Raw genomic sequence first — 16985 nt, 5'->3', positions numbered from 1 at the left:
ATAATAAAACCATTAAAAATGCCGATTATGTTTAATTTTAACTATTAATATAATCTATAATTTGAATTATTTCCTATTCACTCTTTTACGCGCTCTCCAAATCAGCCGTCATTGTCTTACAGACCCCCAAATCCGGTTTTAGGGGAAACATTTTAACGGTGAAGCTCAAATCCTGTATGAAAATGGCGGCTCCCAGTAAAGACACGATCAAAGAGTGAATTAAATAATTTTAACTGTTTCCTTTTAATTATTTTTTAACTACTTTAGATTATACTATTTTTTTTATATGAAAATATTTAAATAATTTATTAATTAAAATTAAATTTAATGTATTAATAATATAAATTAATTTTAATTTTATTTTATTTTATTAATAATTATATTTTATTATTAATATTAATTTATTAACTTAATTTATTTTATTGTAATATAAAAAAATAACTATTTTACTAATAATTATAATTTTAATTTAAAATAGATTACTATTTTACTTATAATTTAATTTTAATTTAATTAATTATATTATTTTCCACAGTATCTAATTATCTTAAATTTTAAAAATTAATAATTATTTTAAATGAAATAATTATTGCACTAAAATTATTATACTACCTAATTTATTTAATATCACAATAATAATTAGTTTACTACGTAATTTTCTATTTATTACATTAAAAATATGTAAATCGAAATTACAAAGTAATTTCTACCAAAAACAAAATAAAATATTTTTAGTATTATCTATAGTTTTATTTTATTTTACGTGTTTCTACTACACCTGTTAAATATTAAATCATACCAACTAGTTCTTCCTCTAGAAATGTGTATTCCATTAAAATGTTACACAAATAGCGCCCCCAGAACCTTAGGTAAAAATTTTTAATTTTTCAATATCCGATTTAAAGAAAATCTTTGATTTTGCACCCCTAAAACTTTGACACCCTGGGCCACTTTCCCGCTCGCACTACTCAATCATTCGAAGTTGAACTTCTACTGTATAATGGAAATTCTAATTCCACAAATTGCCTTAAACATTGCACAACATTTAACGGATTAATATCCATCGTGGATTACTGGTAGCCAAGATTTTAGCATACGCGAGAAATGTTCCTGCTGTTTGTTAGGTATTACCGTATACACGAAGAAACCAATATTGACGACAAAATATACTAACAGAACAAAATTTATTTCGCTTTAGTTAACATTTATTTTAAAAACCAAACATTCTAATACCTTATGATTAAAAAAATACCGTTTCGTTAAATAAATTAATATAAATAATTTTTAATGAATTTCATTTATTTTTATTATTATTTAAGAAATAATATTTTATAACTTTTAGTACCAAAACAACTACGGATATAGATTGTAAATTAATACGGTTTTTGATCGAAACTACTGATTTTTTTAAATTTTTATGCTTCTTTTTACAAAATTAAAATATTTTGCTAATTTTGATCTATTATTTTCCAAATTTAGAAAATAATAAAAAAAAAAAATTTATTTATATAAATAAATTTCCATCAATTCCTATCAATTTTGATCGTTTTGGATCGTAACTATTGATTTTGATAATATTTTTCAATTTTGAAAAAAATATTTCAAAATATTTTGAGATAGCTGGTCGAATTAAGTTTATTTTTATATAAATTTTACCAAACTTTAAAATTGCGCTAATTTAGAGCTATTATTTTCCCATTTTGGTCAAATTTTATCAAATTGACCAAAATAAATACTTTGTTTTTCAAAAAATTGCAATTTATCTATACATTAATCCAATTTTACACCACTTATAAATTTCCGTCAATTCCTATGAAATTTGATCAAAACTACTGTTTTTGATCAATAGTTTTTCAATTTTATATTTTTTTTTCAATTTTGAAAAATAAATTATTTCAGTCAATTTTGAAATATTTTTTTTCAGTGTTTGTATTTTTTCCCACATTTTTCCAATTTTAGCCATATCGGTTCATTTTCACCCATTTGGTTCAAATTGATCAAAATGTGATCAATTTTGAGTTTTTTCGTCAATTATGATAAAAAATTTTATGATTTTGGTATTTTAAATTTTTTTTCCATTTTTTTTTAAATTTCCTAGGGGGGGACCCTTGGAATCGGTCAAAATCCCATGTTATTTTCAATGGGAAAATTTCATTTTTATGTTGTCAAAAACATTTTTCGTTGCCGTGGCAAAACCGTTGCCCATTGGATAAAATCCCTTTAGGACTTTCAAGTTACATGAAGGTCTACCAATCCCCCGAGTTTGGACAAAATCGGTGTGTAACACCTCGGGTCGTCTCCTTGTAAGAGAAAAAATTATCTTCTAGAACAAAATTATGGAGCATTCCTTTTAGTTACACAAAAATCACCCCTTCCAATAATACATGCATGGGATCATGGACTGCTTGTTAGTTTGTTAAATGCTCAGTTGGAAATTTCCTCGTACACTTATATAGAAATAAACTGTATTATTTGACAATTTCCCTTTCCGCATCAGTCTCTCTAACTCTGGTTGAAATTTTACCCTTTATATTGACAAGAAACAACTATTAAATTTTATTTTTCTGGCTAAAATAACACATCTCTCTACATCCACCTACGCTACTATCGAGAGTGTGAATCAGTTATCTGCTGCTGAAAAGGCTCACCACGAAACCTTTATAGTAGAATACCCTTACATTCGTTTTACACCAAAATTCCACTATTTAGTTCATTTTCCTGAATAAATTAGACTGTTTGGGTCTCTACGGCACCAAGGGATTATGCGTTTTGAAGCCCATTTCAACGTGTTTAAAGGTCGAAAATGGGTTTTTTTTAAAAACATTCCCTTTAGTATGTGTAAATATCATTTACTGTGAAGCGCATATTACCAGATTAACTCTGAAGGTAAACCAAATCAAAACTACATGCTTGCGATGAAATAAAAATTTTGAGATAAGTTAACTTAGGCTAAAATATGTTAGCCTTGTAAAGTTATTCTGAAATTGTCAAATGTAAATTGCTCCATGCTTGGTTTTGAATTAATTTTTCTACCCTTAATTCCAAACATACTGGCTGTTAAAATTACAAACGAATGGAAAAATGAACTATTTCTTACAGTCAAATAAATTTTATCAAGCCATAAACATATGAAATAAAATAAATATTAAGTTTTTCTTTAAGTAAATTTGGAAATTCAGAAACTGAGAATACTTGATAGCCGAGGTGTAAATAGAAGTCAATTCAAAGGGTGCATTGGGGAATGCTTTGAATATGAAAAACCAGAGGATGGAAGCTGCTCTTGTTATTATTGTAGACGCCCACCAACAATTAAAGCATGAAAAAGTCAGTTAATTTAATGAATTTTGAATTTTTGGTTACATTTTACTCGTTCCTTTACATGGAGATGGAAATCATTGCGAATGGAAGTGAGGGCTCAAAAATGAGTTAGCTGATAACTCGCTTAGTAAGAACATTTAATTTAAAAAAGCATTTACCTACATTATCTTAATTTATATTATTTTCAGAACTGAACCCTGATTTGGAAAATTATGTAGTAAGTATCATTTTATTATTAGTGCCAGTTGAAATTTAAAGGGTAATGAAGGTATCTATCATAAAGTTCTTGTGGTGTATAGAGATTAAGTTAGTTTTGCATTTCAACCTTGTAAATAAATTAAATGTCATTATTAATACCTTCAACAATAGAAAATTTAAGAGTAAAAAATGTTTCATCTTGAAAATGTATTTAAATAATTTTTTTGGTTCTATTTAACCATGAAAATGTATTTAAATTAAGGGAATGAACTTCAAATTCCAAGATTCTCCCCTTACATTATGGCTTCTTTGGAAAATGGAACAGTCACCCAAAAGGGTTACAAGGCTGCTTTTGTAACTGAATGTGCATTACATTATGTAAACGATGATACCATTTGTAGCCAAGCAGCTTACGCCAGACTTAGTATGACTATGATGGCGAAATTTCCCACCCTAAAAATGGGTGGTAGTACAGAATGGGTAAGAATCTTCATGTGGATTTGAGTATTTATTTATTTTAGCGTGAGTTTACAAAATGCTTAAGCCTAAAGATGAGGAAAGAAAGAGCAAAGCTACGGAATAAAGATCAAAAAGGAGGCAAGCTTCCTGCCAAATCTAAAGGATTTTGGGAAATAGCAACTGCAACTGTTTCAATCTCTTCAAGCACTAATACGGATACAGTGCCAACTCTACCAAAACAGCCCCGGGCGCTGTGAGCGTGATAGGGTATAGGGGCACCAAAATCAGAATTATATTTCTTTATTATAAATTTTGTTTTTGTGTTTTGTTGAAATTTTTTTTATCTAAATTATACATTCCAAAACATTTTGGCTACAAATGTATTCTACTTTACTAAAGTGTTAAATTGTATAAAAAATTAAAAAAAAAACTATACAAAAAGGGCTATAAGTCACTGTTGACTTGGCCCTTGCAACCCTTAACAATATGAAATCAAATGATAAACAATAAACGAACTTGAACTTGAACTTGAATTGGTTCATAGTATTATATTAGGGGGTGCCAAAATTGCAGCTCGCCCCTGGCGCCATTTTCTCTAGCTACGGCCCTGGGAGTAATGAAGGCTCTTTTAAGGGAATAATATTCAAATAGAACGGACATGCTAACAAAACTTAATGCAGACTTGAATGATTTTTCCAATTATATCCCGGTTTTGAATATTTATCCCTGGTAATGATAGACGAATTGGATAAGGAGTAATAAGTTGTATTATAAGTTTAATTGTATTTAGACTCTTTTGTATTAATTTAATGTTAATTATATTCCTTTTAAAGTTTTAATATTCAAAGTTTTGAAATATTAGTTCTCAAATCAATTCGCCATTTATGGCCTTCATTGGTTTTTAAATTTTGGAAACCATAGATTTTGTTACACACATTAAATTATATTTTTAATTTTCACTCCTCAGTTCCTATACGGGATTTACGAGTTTATCTCCCACTTTTGTATGACGTCATATACTTTTTTTCCGGCGACATCGCATGTCGGTGTAGTTGCAGACGAATTTTCGTTTTCAACGCGTTTTCTCCGTAGATCGTTGCGTTTAGGTCAATGTTTTTAAAAATTTTGTGTTTTGCTAAAACATAACAATACATGGAAAAAGAACAAATAATTTTTATTTAATACCAATTAGATATGGTTATATTTAAATATTATCATATGGATATACCAAGGCTTAGCCATTTTCGTTACATATAGGGGCACCTATCGAGCTTACGGATGTTCATTTAAGACATTATAATGAAACAAACTTAAGTAGTTTTTTATTAATTCTTTAAGCTCTATTCCTTAATTTTAGGTAAATGGAAGTTTCGAAACCTTGCACTTTTACCAAACAACGAATGGGAAGATAATACCAAAAATTGGCCTAACATAACCAAAGAAAAAATCAAAAGCTATCTTTTAAATTCAATTGCCTGTGATAATCAAGAAGCCAACGCCAAGAAAAGTATGGAATCAAACAATTATTTCGAAAGTGGATGGGTTGGTACAATCCATTCTGCGAAGTTGGAAAGGACCACCAAGCTTGGTTTGTCAGTACAATTGATGGTGATGTGGTTTTTGGTCACTGTTCTTGCACTGCTGGTTTAAGTAAAGTCTGTAGCCATGTTGGTGGCAAAAGGCATGGACAATCTCTTTTGTTTATCGATGACCCTTCGCTATGAATATTACATTCCGATTCCTTCCAAGTCCGCAAATTTGTATCTGTGCTTTTACAACCAATAACCGCACAAAATCTCCCGGCATTGTATTTTCTCATTTTTTGTACTATAGTTAAGATTAAAAATTTTCAATACGTTAAAATAGTGAGCTCTTTAAGTTCGCATGACCACCCAAACCGAAACAAAACAATAGCAGACGAATGCTATTAGTTCCTTTTATTACTAATAGATAGCGCCACAATACACCGACAATAACCCGTCGTAAATCCCGTATATGAATTCAGACTCACTGTTGGATTGGAAACCTATAACAAATGCGTTAAAAACGTGGAGACATTTCACCAAATTTTAGTAATTAAATTTCAGAAAGAGATTAAATCCCACGTAAAGAGGCAGCTTAATTGTTTTATATCAAATGCTTAGAAATCTATTAGCAGGATGTGAAACCAGCGTTTGAAGCCTGGAAAGTTTTTGAAAAAGCAACATCTGTGACTCAAACAAGAGGGGAAAAATCTATGTCTATCTTTAAGCATGTTCAGGTAAATTAATATTTGGTTTTAGTATTTCTGTGCAAAGGGTGATGGGAACTTAATTCCTTTTGGAAAAATAGTATAAGCATATGTGAGTTCCATATTTGATAAGAAATGTTTTCCAAATCTTTCACTGCCTGTGTTTGTGTTCCAAAATCAGATGGATAACATAATAATTTCATAAACCAATTAGCTTATATCGAGTAATGGTTTTATTTCAAATTGAAAATTTTAAACCTCTGGAATGATATTTGTTTTGATACTTGATGTCAAAAATTTCTAATACCTAGACTCAGCTAAAAACCATTGTAATCCTCATTTTTGAAATTTTTATGCTAGAAAATCTTAACTATACAAAAATAATTTTGCAAATATTTTGATAGTTGCAAAATTTTAATTAAACTTTGTTTTGACATAAATAGTTTGTTATACAACTTGACCTGCGTGAATGGGAATTTTTTTTATATCACTCTTGCTACGAAGACCATTGGTTTATATCAGTTCTAATGACTTAACTTTTATTTTATTTCTTAGGTCGAAAATTTAGAAGACGAGATTGTCACGATGAAAGAAGGTCCGTCAATGGCCTTAGTTGTTTTTGAAGGCAACAATGCTTTAAATTGCGCTGTTGTCGGGTTAAGGGCTACGTTTTTTTAAAGACAAAAGTATTACCCATGGGAATGTCTTACTTTTTACCTCTCCGAGGGAACTTTGTACCCTAGGAGGGCTTATACAACCACCGTGTCTGTCTGTCAAGCCTGCGAACGCGTTCGCATTTTCGGGGCAAAGGGTACGCAGTTTCTGGGCTCACTGCGTACGCAGTCGAATAACCGTTTTAGCAATTTAAAGGTTGGAAAAACCACCGTGTGACGGTAAGCGTTAACGGATCAATTTGCGATTGCGTTGAGTTTGGTTGGTTGGATTTTTTATCGATAACGCCTACCGTCGCGCCGGTTGTCATGGGTGTGTGTTTTCCAACTCCTTTTTATTGACATTTGGATCGGACCGAGTGCTGAGTGCTATGGCAACCTCTCAACGTCCAATGGCAGAGTTCGTCTTAGTATCAATTTGCGATCGCATTGGGCGGGTTTCGAACCCAAGACCGCCTGCTCGACAGGCGGACGTTTTACCACAGAACCACCGACACTCATTGCGCTTCATCGAAAATTAGACCTTCAGCTTCATCGGAAGCGTATTTAATAGAGTATGAAATTTTGGTTTAATTGATATAGAACAAAATTTCATGTAAGATTTAAATTATTGCATCGAATAAATTCTAATTTAGAGATTTCTCTATCGATTAAAAACAAATGTGCCACCCAGGTTTTGAACCCGGGCCGTTTAGTTAGGCAATTGAGCGCTCTACCACAGAACCAACGATAACTCAGTAGTTATACTGCAAATAAGACACTCATCGTGAGCATAATAGTTAATAAAGTCTTTAATTTTTTTACGAATAAAATTATGAAGGCCTAATCTGGTTTTTTTTACGAATGAAATTATGAAGGCCTAATCTGGTTTTTTTACGAATGAAATCATGAAGGCCTAATCTGGTTTTTTTTTTACGAATGAAATTATGAAGGCCTAATCTGGTTTTTTTTTACGAATGAAATCATGAAGGCCTAATCTGTTTTTTTTTTACGAATGAAATTATGAAGGCCTAATCTGGTTTTTTTTTACGAATGAAATTATGAAGGCCTAATCTGGTTTTTTTTCGAATGAAATTATGAAGGCCTAATCTGGTTTTTTTACGAACAAAATTATGAAGGCCTAATCTGGTTTTTTTTACGAATGAAATTATGAAGGCCTAATCTGGTTTTTTTACGAATGAAATTATGAAGGCCTAATCTGGTTTTTTTACGAATAAAATTATGAAGGCCTAATCTGGTTTTTTTTTACGAATGAAATTATGAAGACCTAATCTGGTTTTTTTTCGAATGAAATTATGAAGGCCTAATCTGGTTTTTTTACGATTGAAATTATGAATGCCTAATGTGGTTTTTTTACGAATAGAATGAAATTGTGAAGACTTAACCTTGTTTTAATAAACGTATGAATACAATACCCGTGGATACTTTTTATTGAACTTTGTTTTTTTATTTTTGTGAATTTGTTTTTATTTCGTAGGGAATTGAACCAGGAGCACGGTTTTAGGACTTTGATTCGTTACCACTGTGTTATTAATTCCTTTTACTATGTGTTATAAATCTGTAATATATTATTCAATGACGTTGTTAAACTCTTTAATTATCAGTAGGTTTATTTTTTCGGATACGCTTTTTTGAAGTGTTTTTTAACTGATCGAGATTACGGTCTTTTTTGTCTTATCTTTGGTATTGTTGGTTTTTTCTGTCTTATATTTGAATCTATTTTTTTTTAAGTTTATTTCCTTTTTCCCGCAAAATCGTCCAGTCTTAGAGGAACCTTTAAGAGCGTAAGTCATGCCCAAAAGCTTATCCGGTTTCATTATAATAACGTGAAAAATCGTATTTGTGAATGGTAAGGTGTTGCGCTTCTTGATATTATATTTTCTATTGCTTGATTTCTAAGTATTTGAACTAATTTATTGCTTGACTGCGTTATAATATTTTTCTATGAATTATTTTGATTCTGAAGTCTGATTGCTTGACTGCGTTATAATATTTTTCTATGATTTTTGTTTCTGAAGTCTGATTGATTGGGTTGTTATTGTGTATTTTTCTATTCGTTATTTTTATTTTTTGATACTCTAATATTTTAAACTGGATATAGTATAACGTTACTTTTGCGTATTTTGAATGTGCGTGACGTGGAGGGTATTTTCACGTTTTATTAGGATCAGTATTTTAATTTTAAATATCTTTTGTTTTATTTGTATTTTATTTCGTTTTTTCAGTCGTACATTTTTATCGAGTTGTATACATCGTGCGCTTACACTTATGTTGGTCTGGTTCTTAACTGGGTCGTCATTACTTCGTTATTTATTTTAAACGTTTAAGATGATTAATGCAGTTCATCAATTGGGTTCGTTTGTTTTATTTATAAAGAGCCCTAACTATTCCGTCTACGGTCATTTATTGAAATACGAGCTGTCGTTTAGTCAAGGTGAATGGTAAGTTTTTCGCTTCTTGTTAATACATTTTTTATTGGTGTGGATATTTGGACATCTACGATTCCTAATGCAGTCATTGTATTCCTGGGTGTGAGAGTCATTATATGATATTGGAAATTGGACGGTATTGGTCTTTTTCATGCGGTATGTGTCACAACGTCAACTGGAAGTCTACGAGTCGTCCATAACTAGATTCGAATATAGCTATTCTACGGTATCTTCATCAAGGGCGAGCGTTGAAATAAAATGAGCGTTAAAGATGCGGCAAGTATTTCGTAAGCGAGAAAAATACAAATACCCTCTGTAGATAATTCTTTAATTTAAATTTGCTTCGTATTATATTTAACTGATAAACGTGTTCTGTAAATAGGGTTAAATTCAATTGTGCATTGTACAACGACGCTTCCGTTTTCGTGGCCGAAATCGGGTACAATTACGAACGAGGGGATTTTAAGTTTAAGGCTTTAATAGAGCATCCTACGCCAATAAATGCAAAGAGAGTTTTTAGTCTTTCTTTGGCGTCGTGTACATCACATTTATTTGTGGCTCGAATTGCCCGAGTTGCCGTTTTGGTACCAAGTGTAAATGAATTGAGGAAACACAACCAATGCAATGATAATGGAGTTTATTGTAACTCAACAGTTCAACTTAATGAATACAATACACTGGTTAAAAATAAGGACGTTATGCTAACTTACTATTCCAGAGGGGCCAAGGGTTCAACTAAGGTTACGGGAGGACTGGATCTGGAAGACACAGCTTTGATAATACAATTAAGGGATCTGGTACTGGGAGACACAGATTTCGGATAGGTAGAGTACTTACTAAATTATGGGTAGAACCGCTGGTTTCTCTTGAACAAAAATGGTTGGGGGGACCTACCATGCGGCTAGAGGTTTCAAATATCTGAATCTACGGGGTCGAGATTAAGAGTTCAAGGGCGTCGCAAAAATAATCATCTAATGTGGGCCTGATATAAGCAGCTCTTATCCAATATACACTTCAAAACACTAATACCAAATAATGCAAAGAAATAACAAAAGTTTCGATACAATTACCGCCAACTTCTGGCTGGACTTCTTGTCCTTCCGCGCACAATTCCTTTAGAGAACACAGTCTTTGTATTCACACTACCGCACTACACAGTCCTTTCTTCAGGGACACGATTCCGCACGCACTTCTCGCGTTTGTACCACTTCGACTTGGGCCCACTGCCCTCGCTCACCGTTTACTTTAACTTCCTTGACTCTTTTGTCACAAAGAACTCCCTGCCTTTACTGCCCCGGTAATTCTCTTTATATCCCTCGCTTATCTAATCTTTATCTTGTCTTTAACCTTCATCGGGATGCCTCCCGTAGCGTGATTAGTAAAACAAATATTTACAACGCGCCTCCTTGTTGGGAGATGGCGCTACCATCTGGTTCTCCTCGGCCCGCTTGGCGAAAAGGACAAATAATACTATCGTCTGCTTTACTATAAGCAGCTCGTATCCCCTACAATACCCCTTATTTCACCCCAAAAGATGTCAGGTTCCTAACAATTGTTTTAGTACGTCCAACTCGCTGTTGTAACTACTTAATTTATATTATTCTGAATAAATTAAACTCGGTTGTTTCGTCTCAATTATTTTAATTAAAATTAAAATTTTATACCGGGCGGTATTGAACCGGGATTACGTTTTTAGTAAATAACTCTGAAATGCGGAGATATCTTTAAGGGTCGTCTCTAGAAATTAATACCACTAGGGACAATTCTTCCGAGGAGAGGTATATTTTGGCTTGCCAACTTGTTTTTATCGGAATTTACTATTGCTTCGAAATAAATAACCCCAAAGAATTTGTACAGGCTATGGGCCTCTTGGGCAAATTTGTGCTTAAGCATAACGATTACAAACTGCAAACCAAAGCGTCGAAATTGGAAACCGAAATTTCCAAATTATAGAAGTTAACCTGAATGTTAGAATAAAATATTCCAAATAAACTGAGTTTTTTTATCTCTACATATGAACATTTAGTGATCCCATTTCTTAGGCCAGCAGTGATCTTTTAGTGTGGCTCCAGTGATTTTAAATCGGTACAAATGGTTCACATTAGGGTACCTCTTGGGACATACTATCACACTGTAAGATCATAAAGTGAGTACACAACAAGATCACTATAAACACACCTTAAGATCCTTTTAATGTAGATCACTGAAGTACACTTTAGGATCATTAAGTTTTGTTGCTTTATTGTAAGTGCACAGTGATCTAAAACCGTTACAGATTAGAGTGTTCTTCATGTGAACTTTGTGTGATCTACTAGTGCATTTCCAATTTGCAGTGTAGCTTCGTTTCCAGTAAGTAACATTAGCTACGTTTCCAGTGAGTTACATTAGCATTTAGCAGTAACATTGGCTTCTTTACCAACGATAAATATTAGCAGTAAAATAAGCTACGTTTCCAGTGGTAACATTAGCAGTAAAATTAGCTCCTTTTCCAGTGAGTAACATAAGCTACGTTTCCAGTGGTAACATTAGCAGTAAAATAAGCGAGGTGCCAGTGGTAACATTACCAGTAAAATTAGCGCCGTTTCCAGTGGTAACATTAGCTACGTTTAAAGTGAGTAACATTAGCTACGTTTCCAATGAGTAACATTAGCCTCGTTTCCAGTGAGTAACATTAGCAGTAACATTAGCTTCGTTTCCAGTAAAAAACATAAGCAGTAAAATTAGCTACGTTTCCAGTGAGTAAAATAACCAGTAACATTAGCTACGTTTCCAGTGAGTAAAATAACCAGTAACATTAGCTACGTTTCCAGTGAGTAAAATAACCAGTAACATTAGCTACGTTTCCAGGTAGTAACATTAGCAGTAACATTAGCTTCGTTTCCAGTAAAAAACATAAGCAGTAAAATTAGCTACGTTTCCAGTGAGTAAAATAACCAGTAACATTAGCTACGTTTCCAGTGAGTAAAATAACCAGTAACATTAGCTACGTTTCCAGTGAGTAAAATAACCAGTAACATTAGCTACGTTTCCAGTTAGTAATATTAGCAGTAAAAGGAGATGGATACTTATTTCGTAGGAATTATATTATATACTTCTGATACCACTTAACTTTTAAAAAACGATAAAGCGAATGAGGTGTTTTAACTTTCATAAACTTCACCCAAAACCAATTATAAAGCATACCAACAAATAATTGAACTGAGAAATTGTTTCCAACCTTACAGTCCCTAAAGAATTTAAAAGCATTCGCGTTTTAGATAACTCCTAAGAGGAAAGCCAAAACCGAAGTTGTAACTAGAATCGAAACGACCGTTATAATCAACCACGCGAAATGGGCGGAGATTCTCATTTCAAAATTCAATTACTTCACAATGAACGAAGCTTAAACCACACCCGAATACGACAAAGAAGGAAAGTGGGTTACGCCACGCGGAGGAAATCCCCAAATAGCGAAACTGGACGTATCTCTGCCTCAAAAATAATTAAAACGTCAAATTACCCTCTAAGCCTAATATTTAAACTAATCCCAAAGGTACGCTTATCTAAATATATGACGGCGCATTAATTGTTTACGGTTTTAGTACAAAGAGCGAGCAACAAAGTAGAGGTGGGTGCGGAGAGAAAATAGATTTATAGCAAAGGCCGCGAATAAACGTAAAAGGGTTAACGACTTACGAGCGAACACGCGGGGCAGTAAAAGCGCCCTTTACGGGGCGCCGTACTAACAGTCGCGTCAAAGGCCATACGCGAGTACCGTAGGTATACGATTCAGTGGTCTCATCAAAAGTCAATCAACCAAAAAACTAGGTCAGACAAGACTCATTTCAAACGTGAATAAAACGGTTCGGCTGTCAACGACAATTCGGATGATAAATAAGAAAGGTCCAGTGGAAATCGCTGCACTGGGTCATGAAGGGTATAAGAGTTGCCAATAACCTTTCGCTCGTATACAAAGGGATTTTATATAAATTTTTTATGTCCACTATCGCCAGCGAAAACGGAGACGGGAATTTAGCCACTGTGTCTGATATCCACTTTACTTTGCTGAATTTTTCAATTCAAGTGCCCGAAACACGGGGAAGAGGGGGAACTGCCGATATAGCCTATTAGTCCACTGGCCACTGTCCTTGGGGACAAGGTCGGGTTATGAAGCTATCAACGAAGGTGCCACAAACAACTATTTCACTTCAGCGCGTATAAATGAAGTACTTAGAACCAGACGGTGCTCGAATGGGCTGCTGATTCAGCGTAGACATTTTTATTTTACGATGCATTCCTTTTTGGATATTATTAAAGATATTTTAGTTTATTAGTTTTTCCTACCAGGCTTTGATGGTGTTGGATTGTAAGCTGTAGGCGTTGTCTTAATTCAACTGAAGCAATTGAACCCTGGGCCCTGCTCCAAATTAAAGTTACCTGAGGGTTCTAAAGTGGTTATAAAACTTCATAACCTGAGCAGTTAAAAGTGCAACTATTTAATTCAAAATTAGAGCACAAGCAAAATTTACCCACAGCAAACTTAAGTACTTTGCACTCCAGCTCTCAAAGCAAAAATCTACGTGTTAATTTATGAAGAACAATCAAAAGATAATATTTAACTTAGAAGCGGATGTTGTTATGAATGAGATCGTTACGTTTAATTTTAATTTCCTAAATATTTTTGTTAAAATCATAATTTTACAGTCCCTTTAAAAATTTGTAATCCATTTTTGTGTCAGACAATATATTTAAGCTATCTCTATTTCAAGATTACCATAAGTAACATCATTTCTCATAAGTATGCCTCCTTATAATATTTCTATAGAAAAAATTTCAGTGCGACCTTGTTTCGCACGGAACATACAGTGGAGCCAAAAATTGTAAATTCTTATAATCCTTGTGCTATTGAAAAGGTTACCATGGAAACTAAATCTCGCGATGGTGACGTACGAGATAAGCTCCTGAAACGCGCGAGGAATTAACTAACTTCCGTTTCCCATCGATAAAGATAATGACGCGTATTTCGTCACGGAGTTGGAAGTGACCTAATTTACGTCATATCCCGTGAACGAGGTTTCAGTAAAGCAAATTCTTTAGTGGCATATTTATGAGTGATTATAAAAAAAATCATTGATTTAAAGCAATTTTTATATAGTATTTTTGGAAAAGGAAAAAAAAACCACCAATTGCCATAACTTAGGTTTAAATATAATCTTTCTTGTACTTCCCCTTAATGTTGCATTCGATTCTACATGTGGGTGAGGACTTCGCCGATTTATTTTTGTGAAGTACCAAAATAGGTTTTAGATTCAAATATTTTACATTTTCTTGGTAAACATACTTTTAATTGACGGCTTTTAAAATTCATTTTGGGCGTGAAAATACCTCCACACATTATGGTAAAAAAAGCACGCAAAGAAGGCTGTGTGTCTAAGACATGTAACTATAGTTTCGCGCGCTAAAACGTCATTTCAAAATCCGTCAATTACGCAAAACTAAATGTGGCCCTTATGTAAATGAAATTTTTTTTTTATAGTGAGTTATTCCCTTCGTTGTGTAAGACGCGAAATCGATAACTAACGTGGATTGTAGAAATAATCAGCTCGGCTAATACCCTAAGCACCATCTTAAGCCCAAGTCATGGAGCGGCTTTTAATGCCTTTAAACAGGTGCCAGAGGTTGAGTACAAATGTTAGTTTGTGTTTATTGTTGGGATGATTGTGGTTTGTTCTGACAGTGTTAGCCACAACCCTGCAACGCGGCTGAATTTCCACTATATATCAGTCAAAAGGACATCAGCCTGACTATAAAATATCTTGTTTACGGGGCCGTCTTTAGCTTTCAGACGCCCCTGGGCTAATAATACAGGCGCCCTTTTTTATATGGTCGGGTCTTTTTTGAATACTTAACAATTCATTTATGAAGAAATATATGATGGGCCAGACGGCACCCTACCTAGGTCAATGGACCTGCTTTTTCAGTGTCATAAATAACATCATGTCATAACCGTATGATATTTCCTAATTTTATAAGAACACATTTTTATAGTCGTTGGTAGTATAATATTTCGGGTTGAGCATATTTTTGGCACTAGCTCACTGTTAAGTAGTCAATGATCACGTGATAACTCTGAAAATTAATTCGATGATTATGTAATAATAATCATCATCAGCTAGGCTAATACCCAAGGCGTCACCTTAGGCCTAATTCATGAAGCGACTTCATTTTTAACCACCATAACAATTAAAAACGCTTTGTCAAGAAACGTATTATTCAGTGTTTCAGGGTTATTATTTATGCATATATAATATGAGAGTAAAAAGGTGCTTTTTAAAAATTTATTGTAAAAATATTTCCTCAGATAAATTAAAACAACAGTTTAATAATGTTACGATACGAATTACAAATACAAGTAACATTTAAATGAATTAAATTAACGGAACTTAACTAATTTAAAGTTGGTAGGAAACCCAATACCCATTAGATTACTTAGAGGCCAAAAAGGAAACGAATTCCTCGTAATTAATTACACCATCACCATTCACGTCCGCTTCTTTGACCATCTCTTCAACTTCGTCGTCGGTGAGACGTTCCCCTAAGGTGGTCATGACGTGACGTAACTCGTCGACATTGATCAGTCCATTTCCATCTTTGTCAAAGACCCGGAAGGCCGCCAACACTTCCTCCTCGACGTCACCCTCTTTCGCCAGCCGCGACATCATGGTCAGGAACTCGGCGAAGTTTATGGTGCCGTCGCCATCAGCGTCCAAATTGGATATCATGTCCCCGACTTCGGTCTCGGTGGGGCTCTTGCCCAAGCTTCTCATGACGATCCCTATTTCTTTGGTGGTGATCCGTCCATCGCCGTCCTTGTCGAACAGGGCAAAGGCTTCTTTGTACAGCGAAATCTGTTCCTCAGTCAACTGGTCAGCCATGATGATTAGAAATATATCAGAACTGGATTGGAGAGTCTAGATTTCACACAGTTAAACGTTGTTACAATACTAAGTAATTTACTCTCCTTAAATTATACGCCAAATGTGCTTAAAATCGTTTAAACGCAAACCGGACAGAGATTTAATGCAGCCGACCGTTGATACGATAATCAGTAAACCTTCAACAGATATCTACTATATTTATACGCCAAAAAAGCCCTTTAAACATGAAGACGCGAACTTTTTTAGTTACATTTATCGAAATTTAATCGCGCTTGACAACTAGAATAGGTCACTTCCGAAAGACCATAAATTTAATATAGACGAAATAAAAATTAAAGAACGTAGACAAAATATCAATGTTTCAATTTAACTCGTTTGATAGGGGTTAGTTTATATAAAAGTAAACAGGTTATTGAAAAGGGTTGAAAATATGTCTACATTGATCTGGGCTCATGCTGATATTTAACGAAGATTAGTAAATTTAAGTAATTTTGTAATAATGTAAAAATGTTTTATCACTCATAAACTTAATTTTTATGGCACTTCAAAATCTGTGGAATTTTATAATTTTGTAAAACGAAACAATTAGACAATAAACTTAAAAATAATTACTTTTAATGTTAAAATATGTTGGGAAGAGTTTGGTTTTATTAATTGCCAATTGGTAACCATTTTAGATTTATTATATGCAAATACTTTTTTCTCGTCCCAATCAAAAAAGCTAATGAATGAAAAAGCAATTACACTATGTTTCATGGTTTAA

General features: G+C 33.4%; 1 pseudogene; it reads right to left on the bottom strand.

Annotated features, from left to right (window-relative positions):
* Positions 1-15769: 15769 nt before the first annotated feature.
* Positions 15770-16230, bottom strand: LOC149963111 (uncharacterized; annotated as a pseudogene).
* Between the last annotated feature and the right edge of the window lie 755 nt (positions 16231-16985).

The sequence above is a fragment of the Leiobunum rupestre genome, chromosome 1 (genome assembly GCF_980474605.1).
Source record: "Leiobunum rupestre chromosome 1, qqLeiRupe1.1.hap1, whole genome shotgun sequence".
Lineage (NCBI taxonomy): Eukaryota > Metazoa > Arthropoda > Arachnida > Opiliones > Sclerosomatidae > Leiobunum > Leiobunum rupestre.
This window is presented reverse-complemented; position numbering and strand designations above follow the sequence as displayed.